General features: G+C 57.2%; 1 pseudogene; it reads right to left on the minus strand.

The window, feature by feature from the left end:
• Nucleotides 1-2,523: 2,523 nt before the first annotated feature.
• LOC102249910 overlaps nt 2,524-6,098 on the minus strand; it is an 8,557-nt pseudogene continuing 4,982 nt past the window's right edge.

Below are 6,098 nucleotides of genomic sequence, written 5' to 3' on the forward strand. Positions count from 1 at the left end.
TCTGGGCGGCAGCTGGGACGCCCTGCGGGGCTGTGCGTGAGGAGGTGGGGTGTCCGCGGGGCACTTCAGCCAGCCGTGCACTCTGCGTGCGCTGTTCCGAGGGCGCAGCGGCTCCAGGGTAGCGGCCTTATATAGCGCGTCTTACCCTCTCGGCGGGTGGGTGCCCCTGACACCCGAGCATTTCTTATCAGGATTGCATCAGGCCCCCGCCCCCCAACACACCCACTCACACCACGCCTCCAGTTCCAGCCCCCTCCCCGGGCCCTACCCAGTGATCCCGCCCAGGTCGCCGGATCTGGGAGCAGAGGCCCCAATTCAGTGCTCAGAGGAGCTCCTCCCCGTGGCTCGGTGGCGGGGTGGGCAGCCAGGTCGCTCTTGACTGGGCGAGTTTGACGGGGCCCCGCCTCTGGCTGCGGCTCCCCAGAGAATGCGCTCGTCGGGGCGCTATCTGGGGCTGGGGCTGGAACGCCGGGACTAGAGATTGGGGGGGGGGGGCGGGGGACACTGAGCTTTGCATCCTCACCCCCTGTCCGGAGAAACGTTGCCTCGGCTTTAGGGCCCTCTCCCCTTAAAAGCCCCATTCGCTCCCTCCCGCGACGGTGCCGACCCTCCCACCCCGATGGAAAGCCGCGCGATGGCATTTCTCCTGCAGCGCGGACCCTCTACATTCTCCCAGCCTGTGTTCTCGAGATCCTTGCCCCTCCTCCACCCCGGGCCCCTTTACTTGATGACCATAAATTGTACCCCGACGGGGGGGCGGGGCCGGGCTCGAACCCCGCCCCCGGAGAACAATAGGGCGTCGCGCGGGCGCCGCTAGATGGCGCATCAGCCCGGGTTTCGGCTCTGACAGCCGCGCTCGCGGTGGTTGTGCTGGGGCCTCTGGGGCTCGGTGGGCTTGCAAGCTCAGATTTAGAAACTGACTTACAGCTCAGGCCCGGGCGCTGGGAGAAAGGGGGCCCCTCTGTTTCTGTCGTTGGTGCCGTCCTTGGGTCCCTGAGCGCAGCGCGGATGGAGAGGTCGGGGAGCCCCTTACCGGGTGCGGAGGGGCAGCGGAGCCACGCGCACGCTGCCGGGGTGGGGGCCGGCACCAGGTGGGGAAATCGGGGCCACCCAGTGAAGTGGCTCATGCAAACCAGAGGCCTTCTCTAAGGATGCTCTGAGAATGCAGACAACCTCCAGGGGATGGCATGCCCTGGCGGAAAGAGAGGGGTCCTCCCCGGGGCTGTGGCTCAACCCGGATTCTTTCTCATTTTTCCTCCAGCCCTTCTCCACCCCCAACTCCTGGGTGTGGGGCGCTGGAGGCTGGTTTGGGGGAAGAGCTACACTCGCTCGGCGCAAAGGCGAGGGGAGGGCAAACGGCGGGGACTCCGGAAAGGAACCCGGTGCCAGGCCTAATGAATTTCAATGAGCCAAGGCCACGTTCACACCCCGGTCGGTGACTGGCGTTAATGACGGAGCACGCCGAAAATGTCACCAGCAAAGTCTTTACAAAAGAAGACATCATCTCCAAGGCGTTCTGGAGCGGGGACCCCCACGCCGTGTGTCTCGGTTCAGAAAGCCTCGGCTTCTGTTAAATCTAATTACTTCCCCCCCTGTGGCTTTAAATCGAAGGCGGCTCCTATTAAAGTTAATTACCCTCCCCTGCAGCTTTCGTTTTTAAAGATCTTGGATAAATGCGGGGCCTGGGGAGGATGTCAAGGTCTGCACGGGGGACGAGCCCCTATGCGGCTGGGGGAGGTGGGGGACGCGAGCCTCTGGCTCCACCCCCACCTGCGGCCCCTCCCCCGCGGTGGTGGGAAAAGAGGGCCCCGCCCCCCCAGGCCTGCTCTGGGAGCTCAGGAAGATGGCAGAGGAGGCAGCCTCCTATTCTGTTACAAGCACTTTAGGGGTGTTTACAGGCTTAACCCTCCACAAGTACCCTCCATGACACCTTGTCCCGTCCCCCCCATTGAACAGATGGGAGCCCTAGAAAAGTGGGAGAGTGGCCCCAGGATGCACTCCACGGTAAGTGGTGGACCTGCTATTTGAACTCAGGCGGATGGGCTTGTAAATCCAGGCCATGCGGCCTCTGGGGGAGGCCTTGTGGGCTCCCTTGGGCTCTGGGGTCAGACCCTGTGCGGCACAGATCCACCCCCTGGGCAGGTCATGGACCTGCTGGGCCCGTGGCCTCCTCGTGCCTGCGTTCAGCCTTGTGCTGTGGTCATATGGGAGAGTGGACATGAGGTGCCCGGAGTGTGGTTCACGAAGAGTGATGGCTGTCCCCGGAAGCTCTGTCTGGAGTGCCAGCAGTGCTCAGAGTTGCAGTGGTTCTCAACCTTCCGGCCCTTTAAATACAGTTCCTCATGTTGTGACCCAACCATAAAATTATTTTCGTTGCTACTTCATAACTGTAATGTTGCTACTGTTATGAATCGTCATGTAAATATCTGACGGGCGGGATGGTCTTAGGCGACCCCTGTGAAAGGGTCGTTCGACCGCCAAAGGGGTCGCGACCCACAGGTTGAGAACCGCTGGTTTAGAGGCTCAATCCGTGCTACCTGTGAGGAAACGGAGGCTGAGGCACCAGCAAGGGTTTGCAGTCCTGTGGGCTGCGGGGCGGAGTCTGGGCGGGCTTGTTGGCGCCCCTGGTCCATGTGGTTCAAGTCAAGAAGGGCAGAGACAAGGCATGGCTAGCCAGCAGGGGGCGCTGCGGCTAAGGCTGTCCAGGTGAGAGCTGCCAAGTTGAAGGTGAGGGCCAGTTCCCAAGCTTCTCAAAGCACATAGCCCCCTGCAGCCCCCAGGGTGCTGGGTTGGGCTGGTTTTTCTCTTTCCAGGCTGCACTTGATTTGGTCCTGGTGGCTGAGCCAGCTGACTCACCTGGTGAGACTTCATTCACTGAGTGGAGTGGGCAAGGCCAGCCAGGTCCCGGTCATCCCAGCTGCCCCGTCAGACCAGGCACGGCCCCAGCTCTCAGGCACAGATGGCCAGAAGAGCTGGGCTTGGTGGCTTTGTTCTGGATTTGATGTTCGCTGGGCTCTTTCTAATGGCCCCTGGACCCTTTACTTGGGGCCGCCCTCCTTCAACCAACCTTGTCGGGGTTGCTCCTAGGGAAGGTGGCAAATGAGGCTGTCATTGTTTCTAACCCACGTCCCCGCGGTGAGGAAAACGTTGTTCAGCTTCATTTCCAGTCTTGGCATTAGGGAAATAATTGCTTTTCTTCTCACTTTATGGTTAGACATTTGCATCACAGTGTCAAACGCGCCTTCTTAAGCACTTCCCCACACCCCTCCCCAGCCCCCTGCCCCACCCATGGTTGAGAAGTGCTTTGTAACTGCAGGAGCCTCTGGGTGCTGGTGAAAACCTTCATCAGAAAAAGGAGAACTGCCATAGCGAACTGGGACAGCAAGGCCTGTGGAGTCTCGGGGGAGGGGACACGGTAGGGGCCATGGCAGAGTGGGAAAGGGGACGATTCCTCTGAGCCTCCATTTCCTTATTTGTAAAAGAGCAAAAAAGGCACCTAATTCTCAGGGTTAACGTGAGAATTAGAAAAGGTTATCAATGGAAAGGTCAAACTTTGTCTTAAACAGGTCACATCTCCTTTCTCTTTTTTTTTAAAAAAAATTTTTTAGAGAGAGGGGAAGGGAGAGGGAGAGAGAGAAACATTGCTGTGAGAGGGAACATGGATCGGCTGCCTCCTGCACGCCCCCTACCAGGGATCGAGCCCACGACCTGGGCATGCGCCCTGACCAACCAGCAACCTTTCAGTGCGCAGGACAACACTCAATCAACTGAGCCACACCGGCCACGGTAAGAGATCAATTATACAGGGACCACCTGGCATACCGAGATGTACAGCAGAGGAGTAGCTATTGCTATTCATTTAAAGGCTGTCTTTGCCACACTTTTTATTTTTATTGCTGCAAAAAACTTTATTGTTTATTGTTTCATTTGGTCCAATGCATGGGAGAGGGCTCCAGGCTGGTTAAAGAATGGCTAGTAGTTTCGGGAAGAGGCTCAGGTAAAAGCCAGAGACACCAGGGGATGCAGAGGGGCCTCTCAAAGGCCTCTGGGCTCCAAAGGCTCCTGGTTGTGCTTGAGCGGGCGCCTTTCCAAGAGATACTCGCCCAGCCCAGCCTGGGGGGCCGGCCAGCCTGCGGCTGTGAGTCAGGTGGTCGCCCATCTTCTTGATGAGTTTCACCTCCTCACCCAGGAAGTGGTTCTCCAGGAAGTCGCAGAGATGAGGGTCTGCACGGGTAGAACCCAGGGCACGCAACTCCGAAAGGGCCTGGTTCAGGTTCCTCTCCAAGGCCAGGGCAGCCTCCATGGCGTCCTGAGTTTTGCCCACTCATCTTGGGAGGGTTTCTGCTCGTCCTGGAAGAGAATGCAGCCGCCACGTTTGTTTTGCAACTTTAAGAGATGCTCAGCGCCCTCGCGCTTCTTCTCCGCCATCTTGTGGCAGGAGTGGCCCACGCCCTCCAGAGCCACATCATCACGGTCGAAATAGGAGCCCAGAGAGAGGTGGGTGTAGGAGGTGCGCAGATGCAGGTTGGTCAGGCGGTTGACCGCAGCCTCCACCTCGGTGGAATAATTGGGACGAATTTGGGAGCTCCTGGTTGTTCGGCAATAAGGAGTTAAAGTAGGAAAAAAACAGTGTGTTGGCTGGTCCCGGAGGTGGTTCTGAAGGTGGTGACTGGATGAGACTGGAGAGTGGTCTGAGGCTGGAAGGAGGGGTGTCCCTGGGTCTGTTCCGTCCAAACACTGCTGAAGCAAGAGACAGATCTGGGACCTCTGAGTGCACTGCCTTATTTTTATTTTTTAAGATGCAATAGCAGCTCTAGAGAAAGACACCTCTAATGTATGGTGACAGAAAGCTGATGGGTGGTGGCTAAGGCTGGGGATGGGGTTGGGAATCTCGAAAGGCCCAAAGGGCGCTCTCTGGGGACAGGGGGATGCTCCGTATTTTGTTTGGGGTGATGAATAAACAAGCCCTGACATTTGTCCAAACTCATTGAGGGGTACCGTTAACATCAGGGTGAATTGTATTTCCAATCACACCTCAATTAAGTTGATTTTGGGCATTGTCATTGCAACAGTGGTACTGTTTCAAGGGTAGAAAATTGGAAAACCCAGAGAAGCAGAACAAAAACAATGGTAAAACTTGGAATATCATGGCTACATTATGAGCTAGTTTCTGTTTAGGTAGATTTCTTTCTTAGGTTTTAAAAAAGTATCTTAAAAAAATAAAAACATTTAAATTATATTGCCCTCTCCACATAGCTGTACACATTTCCCATGGCATGAAACGCCCTCCAAAGGCACATTTGACACCAGCAGATTAGAGTGGGGTTCTAGGGTAGGCAGTCTGCCCCCTAGTGCTGGGCACTTAAGAGTGTCCCCTCCCACATCACACCGGGAAGATACCCGTGGAGACGCCTCTCACACCTGTCCACTCTCTCACCTGTCCACTCTCTCACCTGTCCACTCTCACACCTGCCCACTCTCTCACCTGTCCACTCTCACACATGTCCACTTTCTCACCTGTCCACTCTCACACATGTCTACTCTCTCACCTGTCCACTCTCATACCTGTCCACTTTCTCACCTGTCCACTCTCACACCTGTCTACTCTCTCACCTGTCCACTCTCATACCTGTCCACTTTCTCACCTGTCCACTCTCACACATGTCTACTCTCTCACCTGTCCACTCTCATACCTGTCCACTCTCTCACCTGTCCTCTCACACCTGTCCACTCTCTCACCTGTCCTCTCTCTCACCTGTCCACTCTCACACCTGTCTACTCTCTCACCTGTCCTCTCACACCTGTCCGCTCTCTCGCCTGTCCACTCTCAGAGCAGAATCTCTGGCCCCCATGGTCTCTTCCCCAGGTGGGTCCGGTCTACATGCGGGCCCGGGGCAGGATGTGCACCTTTCTCCTGAATTCAGGAAACTGCCCTGTTCCCGCCTATTCTGAGGGCCACTGGACTTCCTCGGACTCTCTGGGCCAGTCTGGGACTGTGTTTAAGGTGCAGCCACCAGCAGTGGCCCATGTGGCTCGGGACCTGGGATTGGAGGCCTTTTGCTGCCGGTTGGGCCCCCTCCCCCGCCCCCCCCCCCCCC

This window comes from Myotis brandtii, unplaced genomic scaffold (genome assembly GCF_000412655.1).
Source record: "Myotis brandtii unplaced genomic scaffold, ASM41265v1 scaffold187, whole genome shotgun sequence".
Taxonomy (NCBI): domain Eukaryota; kingdom Metazoa; phylum Chordata; class Mammalia; order Chiroptera; family Vespertilionidae; genus Myotis; species Myotis brandtii.